Genomic DNA, 20739 nt, shown 5'->3' with positions numbered 1-20739 from the left:
ACATTAATAGTCACATTTTCTATGTAAGTTTCACATAATAGTAATTAAGTTTCATGTTTCTTCAGGAAGCACACTTTTTCAACATTTTTACTAAGTCAGCATTTTATTTGTATTCAATTTATTTGAAAAGAAGAAGTATGGATCTGTTAGTTAACCAGGGTCTTTGGTTTACATTGTGCAATTTAAAAGCTCTGAACTCTTTCATTTGTGGTGTACAGGGCTCTCCATCTATGTCAAATCCCTGCAAACCATCTCTGCATTTCTTAGGGATAATCTCCTTTTCAGAAATAAAACATACAAGCCTAATCCATATCACTCAAAAATACATGCACACTCTACCATAAGGCAGAATGTTGCTTTATATCACTTAAATTTGCTAAATTTTGGAGCTGCAATTTAAAAGTTCTTTGGCATTTCATTAAGTTTTGCAATTTACGTTTGGAATTTAAACAATTTAGGTGAAGTCATGACATCAGACTTGACACTTAGAATTTATTTTCCCTCCTCATATAGATTTTCCAAGGGAATACTTTATGTATTTGTTTGTTTATGCAACCATATTACTTGTTTTACCAAAATGTGGCACAAATACAGTCAAGTAAATTCTCCCACCTGAAAAATTTGCTATCACAGGCCTTTATTTTCAAAATGTCTAGTGTCTTCATTTTGAGATTCCCCCCTCCCCTTTCCTTTGTTACAGTTTATTGTTGAAAAAGTCTAGATTCAAATCCAGATCTCTTTACTTCAAGTCTTGTTTTCTTTCTGTTACGTCAGTTTTAATTTCCTGGAAACCAGAATGAAGATCTTTGATTTGAAGTACATCAAGATGGAGAGGTGGCATATGCTTTCTCATATACAACATTAGGACTTTAAATCTCTCTTCTTTTGGGAGTTTCTACTTATTATCTGAGCTCTAGTTCCAACTCCTTAAGTGTCTACTGAATATCTCCATCAGAATATTTCACAGGAATTTCCAAGTCAGTAAATATATCTCAAACCATACTTAAAATCTTTACTTCTAACCAATTTTTCTCTCAAATTCCCTAGCTGGTTAAATGCTCTCACCATTTAACCAGCCACTCAAATAACACATCCTTTTGAGTGTGTCATGTCCCTGGGTTCACATGTCTGATGACTTTTCACATCTGTAGTTATAACTAAAGGTATGTCACTAACATCATTCCATCCTTCTCCCTTTTCCTGTTGCAAATAATTCAAGCCCTCATCATTTTTCATCTGAAATTCTACCATAATGCTCCACTGTCCACATAACACAATTTAACCTCCACACTGTTGTCAGAATAGCTTACAAAAGACATCTGTGACCAATTTTCTTTTTTAAAAAAACTCTTGCTCATTCTCTATAACCTATAGAGTGAAGTTCCAGCTCTTTAGCACAATATTCATTTGAGTATATTAGATGCTATAAGTCCTTTACCATAGCCATAGATTTAACCATTTCAGGGTACTCTGCCTGCTAAAATTGGTTTCTCTGTGGCTAAGAAATTTTCCTCTGGTACAATAAAAGGCAGCTTTGCTGGTACATGCAGCAGGTTGCTATAGCTGGAGAACTAACACTCTTGGGAATAGCTTTCAAATAATGACACTTGGGAGCTGTTGAATTAAAACTACAAATCTCACACATACTTTGGGTGGAATAATTCTGAGGTGAGTGTTTTATGCCGTTTCCCAGTTTCTCCATGAGACTAAGCTCCAGCCACCCAGTTACTCTATTGTGGTGGCTAGACTAATAGTGAAAATTCATTGACTGCATTCCTTTCCCTGAATCATTTCCCCACTCCTCTACTGGTGCTCCTTCCACGTAAACTACTTGCATTCAAATTCTTGTCCCAGAATCTGATTCTGGAGGACACATATTATGAAAAATGTCTCTCATAGTGAGAATTACAAGTTCATTCTTGGCCACTTTTATGCATTTACCCACACTCTAGTTTAATCAGAACTACTATACTCTTCCCAAAGTGAAACTTACATTGCCAATCTGTGCATATTCATTCATAAATTCCCTTCTTTCTCTAAGGTCTTACTTGTCTCTTGTTTTGGAAGAAATGTCAATCTTTCAGGGCCTAGTAATAATGCATCCTTTCTTTGAAGTCTTTTCCAAATCCTCACACAAAACCATTTTTTTCTTCTCTGCTTCTCTAGTAAGTTATTAGAACTTCATTACTCATCACAGTTAATTGTGTCTGCATCCTGCTCCTCCTGGACTCTTTCTGAGCTCCTTGATGGAATGTTAAATTAAAATTATGAACTTATTTTCCCATAAAGCATTATGATAAACGATTATATTCTAAAGCAGGAATTTAAGAGAAAATATGATGTGCTTATTACCACCTTCTACCTTCTCTAGCCCATGTGTATTAGTCTGCTTGAGCTGCCATAACAAAGTACCATAGACTGAGTGAATTAAACAATAGAAATTTAACTTCTCACAGTTCTGGAGGATGAAAGTCTGAGATCAGGATACCATCATGGTCAAGTTCTGGTAAGGACTCTCTTCCTGGCTTGCTGTATGGTCAAGCCATTCAGGAAGGCTGTTCTCTTGTTCATTGTACATTCCCTACTCAATCAGACCCTGCTTCACTCACATGGCCCTTCTTCACTCACATGGCTATCCAATTCTCTTAATTATAGGGCTTACTTAGTAACCGCCTATGTACTTGCCCCATACCAGCTGCTGGTTTCCCTGGTAACTGATGAGCCAACCTGAGATCAATTCCCCCTATAAATAATTGCCTCCTTTTCCCCCCCAGTAGTGAAGACTGCTGCCATGTCCTGCCTACTATCTGCCACACATGGTGGTGTGTTGCTCCAGGACCTTGCTTCAGGCGTATAAGTTTCCCTGTCACGTAAGCCACTGGTGTCTCTGTCACTGTCTCTGGGCTCTTTCTTCAGTCTCAAGGCTGGGCAACTACAAGGCTTGCAGGCCTGCAGGGTGCAGTACAACACTTGCAGATGGTTTGCTTCTCTCTGTGTCTCACATGGTAGAGTGAAAATTAGCAAGCTTTCACATATCTCTCCTTATAAGGGCAATAACCTCATCATAGGGGTCCCACCCTCATGACCTCATCTAACCCTAAGTACCTCTCAAAGTCCCTACCTCCAAAGACTATCACATTAGGGATTGTGGCTTCAACATATGAATTTTGGGGAGCCATAAATATTGAGTCTATAACAACATGACAGACCATTGAAAGACTCAGACAACTTTTCTTGTTGAACCTGGATGGATATGAGGTTGGTAATTTTTCTCTACATAGAAATTCTGTCAATGCATATCAGGGAGTCCATGTACAACTCTGTAAACTGTGCCATTTACAACTCCAGTGGTGCTATTTACATTCACTTGGAATATAAGTGAAGGTTTCTGGAGTTAAGTGAGCCTTAGGCTTTCTCATTCCCTCCCCTACTCCTTCTATGTCTCTTCACAGGCAATCTATACTCTCCTGAACACATACTCTTCAGGACTTGTATAATAGTATATGAGTCTGTATACTCAAATAGATAAATACTATTTTGAAATTAGGCCTTATTTACTCAATTAAACCATATTATTTACCCATTTCAAATTTTGTTTTGTTTTCTTTTTTAATAACTCCATGATAGTACAGGCTGTGACTGTGCCCTATTTTATTCAGCAATTGATGGTTATTTATTTGGTTTCTAGTTTTGTCCCCACAATCAATGCTTCAGTAAATATATTTCTATCTATATCCTTACTTGGTTTTTGTTTCTTTGGGATATATACACAGAAATAGAATTGCTAGGTTGAAAGGTATGTCTACCTATAACTTTATGGAAGTTAAAAGACTTCTTCCCCAAAAGGCAAAATAATTCATTTTTCTACCCTCAGTGTATGAGAGAATCCCTTTCCCTACATCTCTGCCATCTGTAAATCTTAAAGCTCTTTTCAAATTTTTTGCCAGCCTAATGAGAATAAAATAATTTCTCATTGCTCATTTAATTTTTGTTTTCATGACTACTAGTGAATTTGAACATCTTTTCATAGTTCTTTTAATGATTTGGATTTACTCTAGTATGAAATGTCTATTCATATCTTTTGCCCATTGTTTTCTCTTAGATTATTTTTCTTTATTTCTGGTCATTTAGTATTATAAATAGAGTCCTTTGTTTATCATCTGAATTAACAAATATTTTTATATACCCAGTTTATTTCTGTTTCTGGTATCTTTCATAAAATATAACGTTTTAAAATCTTCATATTATCATATGTCTGTATTTTATGGATTCTTTACTTTCAATGTTGATTAAGCAAGTATACTATATCCATTCATTTATTCTTTTTCATTTGCTCTAATTCAATTGGAATTGTTTCTGTATTGGATAAGAAAATGATCTATTTAGATTTTCTTCTAGATGGAACATCTACTGTGACAATTCCATTTATTAACTGTTTCATGCTTTCCCCATGTATTGAATTAGCTTTGTCAATACTAAATTCTTATATACAGATATCTCAATATATATATCTCTATTTAATTAATTTTAGTATTTTATTAATTCATTATTATTTCCTTGACTTATTCAGTTTTTCCCCTTAATTCCCTAAAAAGAAGGATACTGAATTCATTAATTTTTGTTCTTCTTTAGTAATCATAGCAACTAAGATTATACTTTTATCCTCTAAATGTTGCCTTTGTTTTGTCCTTGGATTTGTTTATAAAGTATTTCCTTTTCATTTCTTAATAGATGGCTTAGAATTTCCATTTCAATTTTCTCTTTGATTTAAACATTACCTAAGAACTGTTTATTAATTTTTATAGTTGATGGATTTTTTGCAATAAAATTTTTTTAAGAGGTTGGGGGTAGGAGTTTAGTTTATTTATTTATTTTTGCTGTGTTGGGTCTTCGTTTCTGTGCGAGGGCTTTCTCTAGTTGTGGCAAGCGGGGTCCACTCTTCATCGCGGTGCGCGGGTCTCTCATTATTGCGGCCTCTCATTGAGGAGTACAGGCTCCAGACGCGCAGGCTCAGTAGTTGTGGCTCACGGGCCTAGTTGTGCTGCGGCATGTGGGATCCTCCCAGACCAGGGCTCGAACCCGTGTCCCCTGCATCAGCAGGCAGATTCTCAACCACTGCGCCACCAGGGAAGTCCGCAATGAAAATTATTTTTACTTTTATTGGCTTAACATTAGAAAAAGTAGTCTTAGAAATCTCTACATTTTTACTAACAATGGATTTTCTTAAACTGTGTATCACATTACTCTTCTTTATCCTGCTTACTATTTTCAAACTTAAATTTCACCTTGTCTGTTATTAATATTGCCAATCCTGCTTCTTTTATATAGTATGTGTATACTGTCTCTTTACCTTTCTTTATTATCAATATGTATCAATTAGCCATTCATACAAACCACCCCAAAGCTTATTGGCAAATCACCCTGAAGTTAGTGTCTTAAAATATAACAACTATATATTCTTGTTAATGATACAACTAAGTAGTTCTCCTACATTGGCTGAGCTATTCATGTGTCTGCTCTGTGCTGCATGCTGAGTGGGTAGTTCTCCTGAACTCTTATGGGCTTTCTTAAATGTTTGGGATTTAGGTGGTTGTCGTTTCATCTAGAATGGCCTCAGATGGAAAACTGGGCTTTTCTCATGTGGTCTCTTACCCTCCAGCAGGCTAGACTGGACTTAATCTTATGACATGCCAGGGTTCCCAGAGGTAGGTCAGAAACATGCAAGATTGGTACATTGTCATTTCTATCAAATTCAATATGACAAAGCAAGTTTTAAGAACAGCAGGATTCAAGGGGTAAGATAATAGACTCTACTTCTTGGTGGGAAGAGCTGCGAAGTTACATGGAAAAGAGCATGGACATTAGCATCCTTAGAGAAATGGGACCATTTTTACAGTAATCTGTCATTAAGTTATCACTTTGTTTTTTAAGTGTCTTTATTATAAAGAGTACTTATCTTTTTTAGTTTTTAATCCAATTTGATATAATCAATTTTTAAACTAATTTTACATCTTTGGCAATTCCTCAATTTTGGTGGTTTGATCAAACTATTTTTAGTTTTTTTTTTCTCTTATTTAAAAGTCATACTACTATTTTTCTTTTTGTTAGTGACACTTTTGCTTCTCTATTCTTTTAATTGAAAATATAATTCTTTACTAAAATTTGCAAATGTAGCATCAATCATTTCTTCTTCTGAGATGCATAGTTTTTCCCACCACGATGTTATAATCCTCCACTCTGCCCTCAATTAAGAGAAGATTAATGAGAATAATTTTACTTCTTTCTTTTCTTCCCTTTCTTTTCTCCTCTGTCCAATTGGATGTATGAGCTGTTCTCCATCTTGTGGTTAAGAATTCTTTGAAATTTTTCTTATAGCAGTGCTTCCATTTTCTTGTCACATTTGACTCACATTAAAAAAAATGATTATATCAGGTTGGCATAGTTCAAATTATGCCTTGCACAAGTCCAAGAAGTACACTTACCTCACATTCATCCTGTATATGTATAGTTATTTCATCAATTTTATGCCATATGTTTGAAAAAGGGGGCACCAATCACAGTGCCATACAGACTAGGGTCAGTGTTGGGAACAGTGCAGTCAAGTAATTAGTGCAACCAGCCTCAGGTGGCATGGTTATTGAGGGACTCGACCACTCCAAGTACTGAGATATACTGAAAGTATGAGGAGAGAGAATGTGTGAAATCATTTTGTAAGATAGTGGAAAAGTGAATGAATAGTTCACAGAAGAGATAGCCCAGTTGAAATTAGGAGTTGTAAATTTAAAATGAGACCAATCGGAATGGTCCTGATTTTTCTTTTTCTTTTTTCTTCTGGCTTATTTTAGCTGCCCAAGAGCAGGGCAGGAGTGAAAAGAGAGATCAAATCAGAGCTGAGATTTTCCAGGGTAGAACAAAGAATGAGAGAGAGGCAAAGGACTTGAACGTATTTGCAAACAAGTGATTAAAATGAACGGACATGACAAACATATTAAAATGGCCATGGGTAAAACTGACAGTAGAATGTTGTATAAATATTTAACTAAAATATGAAGTTTGGGAAAAATTATACAGCCCTTCATATCTATGGATTTAACCAACTGCAGATCAAAAATATATTTTTTTTAAATTCCAGAAAGTTCCAAATATCACAACTAGAATTTGACTTGTGCTAGCACCTACCTATATAGTATTTACATTGTATTAGGTATTGTAAGTAATCTAGAAATGATTTAAATTATACAGGAGGATGAACACAGGTTATGTGCAAATATTATGCCATTTTATATAAGGGACTTGAGCATGCACAGATTTTGGTATCCATGGTGGTCTTGGAACCGGTTCCCTGCAGATACTGGGGGATGACTGTACTTACTGAAATTGCTTAGCCTGTATCCCCAAACCAACAAAGATATATATTTACTTTAATGGAATGAAATGTAGTTGTGGGAAAGTTTGAGAAACATTGTATAAGAAAACATTTTTTAAACTATAACTATTGATGGAAATTTAAGTTATTATTATTACTATATGTGACCTTAATAATAATTCAGATTATATGACTTCAAATCTGATCAATTTCAGTGTGTGTGTATGAACATTTTGAGCTAGTAAAAATTAGGAAATATTTTTATAGCTATGAACGTTTGTCACAGAGCAAATATTAGTCAAGGTGTTTCACTGTTACTAATAAGAAGGTAAGATGCTAATAAAAAATGACAACTGAGATAGGTCTACACTTTAAAATGATGATTATATAGACAAGAAAAATGTTAAATATAGCTATCAATTTTTTCAGCCCATAATTTGAAAACATAATAAGTTTTTCCCTTAGAAGATTTTACAGATTTTTAATAGATTTATTTTTTACTTTGGAAATGGCTTTACAAAGCAAAATTTAAAATATTACATGCATAATTCTTATGTCATAAATAGATACAGTTTGCAATATATTCTGAATTTGTTTCAATTAAATGGAGTCTTACAGTACAGACTTATTCAATGACTACTTGTCCTTGGCTTATGTTCTTTTTCATCATCTGACATTTATAAGGAAAGATGTTGTCTGAAAAAAATAATTTGGTTTTCATCATACTAGAAAGGTCTTTTTCTGTTTTTAAGCTTTTTTCAAACACTTAGTGTATTCAACAGAGCTGATTGCTACAAATATTTTATCAACTTAAAATACTAACAGAAATTTAGAAAAATAATTGTGAATCTTAGATAAATGACTAGGAAACACTACCATTTTATGGACATTAATCATTGTGTAATTAACCCATCACTAATATTTAAATAGGGCCTTACAAGTAATTTGATACCAGATCACATTACTGACTTAATAAAGTGCACATTGATACTAGGTATAGGACCACAGTTTATTCCTATAGAAAGTGTTGAAAATGAGATAAGTAGATAAATGATATAATGTATCCTGCTTTATGCTGAAAAGTTGTCTTTTTGCCATTTAGGGACTTCATACAGTAGCTAGATGTTTTTCTTTCTTCTATAAAGATGATTTTTAAATTCCAAAGAAGTTAAAATTATTAAGTACTATTTCAGGTTTTAATAAATATTTTCTAAAATAGATCCAATTAAAAAGATGTATTCACTATATTTGATAAATAATCATATTCTTAGGATAAGATTCTTCCCACATGCTAAATTCCAAATTATCTTTCTTATAACTTTGGAGAAAAAACAGCTTGTATGTAATTTTGGAAAACTTTACTTTTTGAATTATATTTTATTGTGCTCTGTACCATTCAGTCAAAAGAAAATGTAAAGAAAGTAGAATGAAGGCAGAACAGAAGTACAGTTGAAGCTTAAAATACACACATACATACATACATATATATTTATAGTTATACATTTAGTAGTGGTTTAATCATCAACATATCTAGAATGATAAATTAGTGAAATTATTGTAGAAGGTAATAAAATAGGCTTTCTCATTTTTCTTTTATTTTTATGCACAAGGTTACTTATAGAAATTTTGGTACAATGTACATTGAAAAAACATGTAAAATATTGACATTTCTAACAAATAGCATTAAAATGTCTTAAAAAGGCTCATTTATAAAATGTTAAGTGTGTGTCTGGGGTCATTCTTCTACATACATTAACAAGCATTGCTTCATTCCATTTAATTCCAGAGATTCCTTACAAAGGCAGTCATTCTGCCTTTAATTGCCTTTTTTTTTTAGACCAATAGCCACTTTTGATAGTCACTACTCCTTCTGAATTTTAACACTAAAACAACCAACCTAATTCTGACACTTTTTTTTTAACTTCTAAGGTGTGCGTCTGAACTACTATACTATAACAATAGCAATAATAGCAACAATGACAACAATAACAGTCAACAAATGCAAAATTTGTCTGGATCTCATTTGATCCTCACAACATTCTTGTAACAAAATGTCATTATGCCCGTTTTAAAGATGAAGAAATTTGGATTAGATAGTTTCAATAATCTTCCAAAGGTGCTCAGCAGTTACAGAGTAGAGTGGGAAGTTGTATTTGTCTGTTTCATCAGAGCTGATGTTCACATTTTTGTACACATTTTAACAAATTTTCTCCCCCAGCTTAGCCAGTGGCATATGCATGAATGGGCACAATGTGGTGAATGGTGAATAGGGAATGTCTGGACAGATTCTCATTATTAGGGATTTTAATAGAAAATAAAGAAGGAACAGAGCTCTTAGTGAGCATAAGCTAAAAGATCATGAGATTGAAAATCCCGAAGGACCATAATGACTGTGAGTTAGCAGAAGAAACCAGGAGGCCATTGAATCTAAGAAATAGAAACAAAAAGACTTCAAGTAGAGGATAAAAATGCAGAATAATGGGGATAAAGTGGAAAAAATCATGCAAAGAGTAACCAAAAGTTCAGACAGAAGTAGGGAACTTGTTAAGAAATTTTATTTTTAGAGTGATAGAGAAGTCTCCTGTTGTTCTAACCTAACGGACCTGAAAAGATGATAATTTTGAGAAACAGTGACCCCAGGGCAAGTTTAGACAGTGCAAACTCTATTGTATGATGGGTGGGGGACAACATTTAGTGTCGTGTCAAATGGGTTTCTTGATGAAGTAAACAGGGCCACTTCTCCTGGTATCATTCAAACTTCAGGAACAACTACATGAAAATGCCAATAAAATTAGGCTACTCTTTCAGAAAATGTTTCATCATTGCTGTATTGCTTTTATTCATAGTTAATGCTCTTACCTAATATATTTTCTTTGTTATTGTATTAAATTTATACAAAGTATATGAACATATATTTACAATCTAAACAATAATAGTAATAAAATAATTATCTGCATAAAGGTTTGCAAACTAGTCTCTTATCTTTTCAATTTTTTTGTATCAATAGTTATTTTCCCCTGTAATTTTTAATTTTAATAATGAATTCTAATTTCTTTTGTTTGTGTTTTTTCATTTTTCCTTAATTAAAATAGCAAGTGGTTTATCTATTTTGTTGATATTTTTAAGGACCAGGATTTTGATTTATTAACGTGATTTTTTCACCTTGTTTTCTACATTTATTCTTGTTTTATCCTTCTATGTACTTTTGATTAACTATATTATCTTCAAGCTTCTTGACTTGGAAATGTTGACAATTATTTGTCATTCTTTAATATCTATTGATATAGATGTTAGGGCTATGAATTTCCCTCTATTCACTGTTTAAATGCATTTGATAAATTCTGATATGTAGTGTTTCACTCATTACTATTTTTAGATTTTCTATAATTTCTGTTTGCATTTATCCTTTCACCAAAAAATTGTTTAATAGAAGATCTCTACACTTCCAGGGGAAGAGATCTGTTTTAGGGGGGAGAGGTGGGAGTAGATATTTTTAATTTTCAGTTTTATTGAACTATAATCATAAAGATTGTTTATAATATTTCTACTTTAAGGTTGGTAATTTTTTTGTAGATATTCCAGGTGCACTTGAGAAGAAAGTACATTTCTTATTATCTGGGTGTAGAATATGTTTGCATCTGTCTACTTATTTTTTGTCCACTTACCTTATATTGAGACTGGTGTGTTAAAGTCTCCTGTTATTATTGTCTTTCTATCTATTTTCCTTGCTATTTCTTCTCAGTTTTGTTTTATATAGATGATTTTATCATAGATAATCATAACTATTATATTTTCATTGTAGAATGTAAATTTTAATGTTGTAAAGTATCCTTCTTTGGCTCATTCAATGCTTTTTGGCAAGACCCTACTTTGTTAGATATCAGGATTCCAACCCTCACTTTCTAAGTTCCATTTGCCCAGTGAATCTTTGTCTTTCCTTTATTTTTAGCCTTCTTGAATCATTATATTTTATTTATTTAATTAATTTATTTATTTTTGGCTGTGTTGGGTGTTTGTTGCTGCACGTTGGCTTTCTCTAGTTGCCACGAGTGGGGGCTGATCTTCATTGCAGTGGCAGGTTTCTCATTGCAGTGGCTTCTCTTGTTGTAGAGCACGAGCTTTAGGCATGTGGGCTTCAGTAATTGTGGCACGCAGGCTCAGTAGTTGTGGCTCACAGGCTTAAGTGCTCTGTGGCATATGGGATCTTCCGGGACCAGGGATTGAACACATGTCCCCTGCATTGGCAGGTGGTTTCTTAACCACTGTGCCACCAGTGAAGCCCCGAATCATTATACTGTATTTTATTTATTTATTTACTTATTTTTAACACCTTTATTGGAGTATAATTGCCTAACAATGTTGTGTTAGTTTCTGCTGTATAACAAAATGAATCAGCTATACGTATACATATTTCCCCAAATCCCCTCCCTCTTGAGTTTTCCTCCCACCTTCCCTATCCCACCCCTTTAGGTGGTCACAAAGCACAGAGCTGATCTCCCTGTGCTATGCAGCTGCTTCCCACTAACTATCTATTTCACATTTGGTAGTGTATATATGTCAATGTCACTATTTTAAATGGATCATTTATACAGAGCATAGAATTGGGTTTTGCTTTATTAGACAATTTGAAATTATGTTTGGTATCAATTCTGTTATATTATCTTGTATATATTGTATTTGTTATATTTATGTATTTATTTCTCTATTTTGTGTGTCTACTTTGCTTTTTCAATTTATTTTACTGTTTAGGAAAATTTTATACACAGTGGTTACTTTCATATTAATACTTTTGTGTTAGTTGTAATACAAAAAAAGTTGTAAATGGAATTCTTTGACCGCCCCCCCATCAATTTCTTATTCAAGAATCTATGCTCTTCACACTTACGGTCAATTAATCTACACCAAATGAGGCAAGAATATACAATGGAGGAAAGACAGTCCCTTCAATAAGTGGTGCTGGGAAAACTGGACAGCTACATGTGAAATAATGAATTTAGAACATTTTCTTATGCCATATACGCAAATACACTCAAAATGGATTAAAGACCAAAATGTAAGACGGGAAAACATAAAACTCTTAGAAAAAAACATAGGCAAAACACTCTTTTACAAATCATAGCAATATTTTTTTCAATCTGTCTCCTAAATAAAAGGAAATAAAAGCAAAAATAAACAAAAGCAAAAATAAACAAATGAGATCTAATTAGACTTAAAAGTATTTGCACAGCAAGAGAAATCATTGACAAAATGAAAAGATAATCTACTGAATTGGAGAAAATATTTGATAATAATATGACCAATAAGGGGTTAATATCCAAAATATATAAACAGCACATACAACTCAACATCATAAAAACAAATAATCTGATTAAAAATGGGCAGAATATCTGAATAGACATTTTTCCAAGGAAGACATACAGATGACCAACAGGCACATGAAAAGATGCTCAACATCATTAACTGTCAGAGAAATACAAATTCATACCACAATGAGGTATCACCTCACATCTGTCAGAATGACTATCATCAAAAAGACCACAAATAACAAATGTTGGCAAGGATATAGAGAAAAGGGAAATCTCTTATGCTTTTGGTGGGAATGTAAATCAGTGCAGCCACTGTGGAACTACTGGTGATTTCTCAAAAAATTAAAAATGGAACTTCCATATGACCCAGCAATTCCACTCCTGGGTATGTGTATGTGTGTGTGTGTGTGTGTGTGTGTGTGTGTGTGTATATATATATATATATATATATATATATATACACACACACATACACACACACACACATGTATGTGTGTGTGTGTGTGTATAAACATATTTGAAAAAAACAAAAACACTAATTTGAAAAGATATGTGCAACCCTATATTCATATCAGCATTATTTACACTTAAGATATGGAAGGAACCTAAGTATCCATCAACAGATGAATGGATAAAATTATGTGGTATATATACACAATGGAATACTACTCAGCCATAAAAAGAATGAAATTTTGCTATTTTCAATAACATGAATGAACTTGAAGGATATTATGCTTAGTGAAATAAGTCTGGCAGAACAAGACAAATATTGCATGTACTGCATGATATCACTTATATGTGGAATCTAAAAAAGAAAACAAACTAGTGAATATAACAAAAAGGAAACAGACTCACAGATATAGAGAACAAACTAGTGTTATCAGTGGGGGGGGGCAAGATAGGGGTAGGAGATTCAGAGGTACAAACTCTTATGCATAAAATAAATAAGCTATAAGGATATATTATACAACACAGGGAATAAAGCCAATATTTTACAATAACTATAAATGGAGTATAACTTGAAAAATTGTGAACCACTATGGTGTACACCCTCTAACTTATATAATATTATACATCAATTATATCTCAAAAAAAAAGAATCTATGATCTTATTCAACTTTCCCTTTTTTCTCTTTCTTCTCTTTTTTAAAAATTTGAACTCTTTACTTCATCAAGTCACGTAGTGTTTGCATGTTATATTTTAATCCAAACTCTAACATTGTGCAGCCACTGTAGAAAACAGTATCGTGGTTTCTCAAAAAATTAAAAGGCTGGTTTAGTCTTCTAATTAGCCATGTGAAGAACTCACCATTAGTACTACTGAAAAAGTTTTTCCAGGCACCATTTTGTTGGATAAAACTCATCTTTTGGTATAGGAGGAAAGAATAAGGACCACAGGCCTTATCTGGCCTGCTTCCTTTTTTGTAAATGAAGTTTAATCAGAACACAGTCATGATGATTTCCTTATGTATTGTCTATGGCTATTTTTGTACCACATACACAGAGTTGAATACTTGTGATAGATAGTAAATTGACCTCAAAGCCTAAAATATGTACCATCTAGCACTTCGCAGAAAAACTTTTCCTAATCTATGCTCTAGCAGATTCTTCAGGAAGGACATGTGTCTACAGTGTTCCCTGAGTTCTGGCACCCTTCAATACTGTTTTTCCTATTGCCTGGAGACTTGAAAAAGAGCTTAACCAGTTTGCATAATTTTAGTTAAATTTTTTTGAAATTGCTTCTCTGCTGTTGCCTTGTACATTTCTTTTGAGAAATTTAATACAAGTGGAATTATTTTGCCTTTATAAGTTTCATTTTTTTGTTTGTAGAACTTTTTCTTTATCTTCAATAGTTTTACTAGGATACATATTACAGCTGATTATTTTGGATCAACTTTTGCCAGTGTGTAAGTTCAGGTATTCTGTTTCTTGAAAGTTTTCTTAAAATGTAGTTTTGGGCTTCCCTGGTGGTGCAGTGGTTGAGAGTCCGCCTGCCAATGCAGGGGATACAGGTTCGTGCCCCAGTCTGGGAAGATCCCACATACTGCAGAGCAGCTAAGCCCATGAGCCATGGCTGCTGAGCCTGTGCGTCTGGAGCCTGTGCTCCGCAATGGGAGAGGCCACAACAGTGAGAGGCCCATGTACCGCCAAAAAAAAAAAAAAAAGTAGTTTTAATGATTAGTTCTGTTACATTGTTTTTATTTTATTCTTTAGGGATATAATTATATAAAATTATATGTATATGGTGTGTATATATATATATATATATATATATATATATATATATATATATATAAAATTTATCTCCTCTGCTTGTTTTCCATTTCAGCCATTTTCTACTGCTTTTTTTAAAAATATATCTTTATTGGAGTATAATTGCTTCGCAATACCATGTTAGTTTCTGTTGTACAACAAAGTGAATCAGCCATATGCATACATATGTCCCCATAAGCCCTCCCTTTTGAGCCTCCCTCCCATCCTCTCTATTCCACCCCTCTAGGTCATTGCAAAACACTGAGCTGATCTCCCTGTGCTATGCTGCTGTTTCCCACTAGCTAACTATTTTACATTCAGTAGTATATATATGTCAATGCTACTCTCACTTCACCCCAGCTTTTTAGTTCTTGCTTACCTTATTTGATTTCTTATTTATTTATTTTTAAACCAGTTTATTGTGATATAATTGACATACAAAAAGAAGTACATATTTAATGTATACAGCTTAATGAGTTTGGAGAGAAGTATATACCTATGAAAGCATCAGTGTAATCTATGCAATAAGCATATTCATCCACTCCAAAAGTTTCCTCCCATTCTCTTTATTTATTATTATTTTTTGTTTGTGTATTTGATAAGAACACTTAACATAAGATCTATTCCCTTAGACAGTGTTATTTACTATAGGCACTATGCTATTATAGATAACATATGTATAATAGATCTCTAGGACTTACTCATCTTGTATAACAGAAACTTTGTACCCTTTAACTACTACCTCCCTTTTCTTCCCTTATTTACTTAAAATTTTAATTATTTATTTTATTAATCATTTATTTTATTGGCTAATTGTCTTCATTCTTTTCTTGATTTCTTCTTTGGCCTTTATTAACTTTTGGTTTAAATCTATTCTCCTTTTGGTGCCTTAGTCTGCATTTGTAAGATAATTGTGTCTTTTTGTTATATTTCTTTACTGAATTTGACTTGTTTTATTTTTTCCAAGTTTTATTTTTCATTTTTGTTCCTGGTATTTTATTTTCAGGCTTAAAGTGCTTCTTATATCTAAATGATTGCTTGAAGACATTTGATTCAGCTTGGGGTTTTGGCTCTTCCAGTTTTCTTCAAATTTGTGTTTTTTTGGGAGAAAAACTTTTTGTTAGCAGGGAAGTTTTTACGTGTGTTTTCTGTTTTTTTGCATTTGTTTTGTATGAATGTGGCCTTTTTTTTTTCTTATTTCCTGTAATGGGTTTTTAGTTTGAGAGCTACCACCACCCCTCCCCACCCCTGTGTAGTTTTGATTTGTGGATGGTGATGGTTTTGTGACATGGTCCAGGAAAAAAGTCGATGAATCTTGTTTCTTTTTCATTTCTATATGATCTCATTTCCTTTCTTCCCTTTTTGTGACTTATATTCTCCATATATCTACCTCTTTTCCAGAAGCAATGTGTCTTCAAGGCTACCATTTCTGGTTCTACACACCTTTAAGTTCTTTTTCTGTAACCAAGTCTTGACTTGTGTTCAGTACTTTGTCATTCATTCCAATTTCTCTTTCAGGAGGTGATTTAATCTATGCTTTGTTTAATTTTCCATTCCTCTGAGCTCTTTTTCATGGACTCTCTTAAGAATCCCTCCTCACCCATCCTCCATCCCCAGAGGCAGTGAGATTTCTATTTATAGGCAATTTGAAATTTGAGATGTACCCTGTTAGTAATGCTAAAAATGTACAATCTGTATGGTTCAATTTGCTCTCATTGTTGATTTTAAGTTTTTATTTTGTATTGTTTCGAGACAGGAAGGGGGTAGGGCACAACCTTTAAAAGAATGTCAGCCATTGAGGACATGACATGAACTGGTTAGAACCAACTAGGTCCAAGATGGTGGATGATTGATTTCCACTTGACATTAAGCCTCAGTACACACTCATTGTAACACATCAGCTTGCTAAATGACACACTCACAGGTGCCACGACAGTTCCAAGGAGGATCATAAAAGGTCAAAAGTGGTCAGTGGCCCAATTACTGGAAACCCTTACCCCTCCCCCAAAATACCTGGAATAATCCTCCCCTAAAATAGCTGGAATAATAGTTGGTAATTTCATTAGCCTATGAAATTACCCACCCTTATAAAAACTGACAACCCCTGGGGTTTCTCGTCTTCCAAGTTGGCCCACACTCTGTCCATGGGGTGTGTATCTCCCTGAATAAACTTTCTTTCTCTCTTTACTATGGCTTGCTCTTGAATTCTTTCCTGCGTAAAGCCAAGAACCCACAATTGGTGGCTGTACCAGGGACTTGCCTGAGACCTAGGACATGAGCATCGTCTCATGCTCCATTTTTTTTTCCTGCAACAGTTTTTGAGGCAGTCAGAGTGAATAGAAATTTATTGATTTTCATTTTTCTCCACATCCTGAAGTGTCAGTCTTAAGAAAACGTTTTTATTATGGATGAATTTTAAATTTTAAGGCTTTTCACCCTTTAGCATTTATTAGAATGATCATATGGCTTTATTTTTTAATTTGTTAATTTACTGTTAAACTCTTTAATTATGTTTTACAATTAACAGTGTTATATCTTTCTAGGAATTCCATATAGTTCTTAATAAAATTGTCTAGTTCTTTACTACTTTTCATGCTTATCTTATAATTTTGTAACCTACCAAACATACTTATTTTATATTGTATCTGATAATTTCAATACCCCATTGAAACTGATATGCAACTTTTGTCTTTTTTTTTTCTTGTGCTATGCTTCTGTGTGTGTGTGTGTGTGTGTGTGTGTGTTTAAAAAATAATTTTCCTTGAAACTTCATTTGTGGGAATTCTTTGACATGTGTTGGGGAGAAAAATTTCCCTCTTACCCTCTTGCTCATTTTGGGTGGTTGAATAATTAAAATGACATAACACAGATTAACAGGGGAAAAATAAATTTAATTACATATGTACAGGGAATCCATGTAACATGAGAGGTTCCAAAGACAGTCAGGTAAAATGAGATATATACGTCATCCTTAATTAACTAAGGAGAATGGAATAGGGGTCTGGGACTTCAAAGGGAAAAAAGGAAATTCACAGGAAGATGAAAAAAGCAAATGTTTGATAAACAAATGTTTGCTGGGCCATATAGGAACAATGAGACACAGAAAGGAATTTTAAAAAACAGACCTACCTGGATTCCTCCCTGTCTATTACACCTAGTTCATGTTATACTGTAGTTATCTACAGTGATAGCTCTCTTCCTGGAACAGGTCCTCTATCTAAATCCTTTTAGGCAGTTAAAGGGCAGGTCAAAGTTTCTTCCTGAGTCTTTTGGGTCTTCATTGTTTTCAGCTCAAAATAATCAGCATATACCTTGGGGTGGCCTGTCCTGAACCTCATTACTTGATATGAATAGAGTTTCTCCTAGAGAAAATATGTCTCCGTTTCCTCTCATTTTTCTGGGGAAACTATCAATCGTGGATTTATTTAAATTAAAATTTCACACTGAGGTCCTTTTGATCACTAAGGTAAAGAATATTCTGCAAAAAAAATGAAATGAGGGCATAAACTTGGAAAGAAAAGTATAACACTGAAACTACATTTTTCCTTGAAGATATTTGCTACAAGACAAACTTGATCTCTGGTTTACACAATGTTACAAGACTGGGCTTTTTAAGAAGACAAAGCCCAGAAACTTACCAAGGAAGGAAATTTAATATGGCATATCCATGTAAGGTTATAATCCCTGGTGCAAGAGTGAACTAGAAACAACTCCCACACAGGGGACTGATAGGACAACTGGCTAGTTTATAGCCTAACTGAACAAAGAAAAACTCTCTTCATTGCTACATGAAATCTGAAATTCATTGCTAACAAGAGTTTTTAGCTGAAATTCCCATTTTGGAGAAAACATTTAGGGTGTTTATTAAAAAGGCAGATCTGCTGAATCACATGAGATCCATGATTATTAATTTTAATAAACTCTTCTAGAAATTTCATTGAAGTTTGAGAGTCATTTCTGTTTGGACTATTTTGTATCAAAATACTATGACATAGTCTGTGCAGAAATGGATTCATCTGTGTAGGTGATTATATGTTAATAATAAATTTAAGATAATAAAACTTTCCTATTTTATACTTCACAATTCCTATCATATATTTGAGATCTAAAATATACACATTTACTTCAAGTCAAGAACACAAATTATTTTACTCCAGTTACTACTTGAGCTAAAGCAATTTAGAGTCTAAAGAACAGTAATAAATTAGCAATACCTTCAGAACACTGCCATTGAATCTAATCATTTTTCCTCCTTATGTTACCTTGCTCAAGACTCAGATCTCCAAAAAGAAGATCTAAGTGGTTTATTGTGATTTGTGTGCCCCTCCTTGAAAAAGAGAAGGCAGTGGGGTGTAATGAACAAAGTTTTGATTGATAATCACAATAGAAAAACATGAAAATAAAGGCATAGTTCTCCAGTGAGTACTGAAGAGGGAGAACAAATAATGGTCAGGCATAAATAATAGATGGGCAATATGATGATTTACTCTTAAGCAAAGTCAATGCTTTAGGAATGTATGACTTTGCATTGAATAAACCTGGCACCTGAGAATATATGTCAGATTATATCCTATCCTGAACTAACCCAAAAGATTGGATTGTCAAATCAGATTCACAGAAATCAGAGAAATTACTGAGTATCAAACTCTAATAATAATGTCAAGGATACCAGCAATCAAGAGGCTAGAAGAAGAATGCATGGAGTCATCCTAGAGATTGAGGGCTACTCCCAGGCACTTCAATACATGCTCTCTGGCTCAGAGTTAGTAAATTCTCCAAGTTAGGTCCTCATGTTATTAGTCAAATAGCAGGAAGTGTTTAGTCTTAATAACGCAACCTAGATGACATTTTCCAGGGAGCTACACCTTATGAATACATTGATTCTAAGTTTATTTACTATAAGCAGTGGACATCTGGGGTTTCCTAAGAACATTTTTTACATAAGTACACTTTCCTAGTACATACAATTAGTCCATTTACACAGAGGTCCAGTTATGATATTAAGAGGAAGATAAATTAAGTCACCTACTGTTATAGACTGAATATTTGTATCCTTCTGAAATTCATATATTGAAGTCCTAATCCTCAGTGTGTTGGTATTTGGAGATGTGACCTTCAGGAGGTGAATAGGTTTAGATGAAGTCATGAGGTTGGGATCCCCTTTGATAGGAATTGTGTACTTATAGGAAGAGGAAGAAAACCAGAATATTCTTTGTTTTTCCTATGTGAGGACACAGTGAGAAGATGGCTGTCCATAAGCCATGAAGAGAGTCTCATCAGGAACTGAATCTACCAGCACATTGACCTTGGACTTCCTGGCTTCCAGAAGTGTGAGAAATAAATGTCTGTTGTTTAAGCCATTTAGTCCATGGTATTTTGTTATAGCACCTGGAGCTGACTAATATGTCTGCCTTCTTTTCTTTATCTTGGTGGTGTTCCTTTGGCAAAGGGGAAGAAATTACCTACAAGTCAGGTCTTTTAAGTCCTTCTTCCCATTTCTCAAACAGCTTTTGAAAATAAGTAAATAAGACATGTAGAGATCTACTTTTTAATAATAATGTTCACAACCCTTAAATTATATCTTTGTTTAGATTGCCCTTCTGCCACATGGCACCTTGATTTATTTACTACAATTATTGAAATGTTACCTTCTTAGTGAAACCTTTATACCCTACTTTATGTAAAATTGTAAACCCCCAGTTCCTCCATAGCTCCCTTTCCTGTTTTATTTTTTTTCAAAGTATTCATATCATCATTTAACTTACTACCTATTTTACTAATTTTTTTTCTTCTTTCTCTTCCCTAACTCTACCA

This window comes from Stenella coeruleoalba, assembly GCF_951394435.1.
Source record: "Stenella coeruleoalba genome assembly, chromosome: 1".
In the NCBI taxonomy this organism is placed as follows: Eukaryota; Metazoa; Chordata; class Mammalia; order Artiodactyla; family Delphinidae; genus Stenella; species Stenella coeruleoalba.
This window is presented reverse-complemented; position numbering follows the sequence as displayed.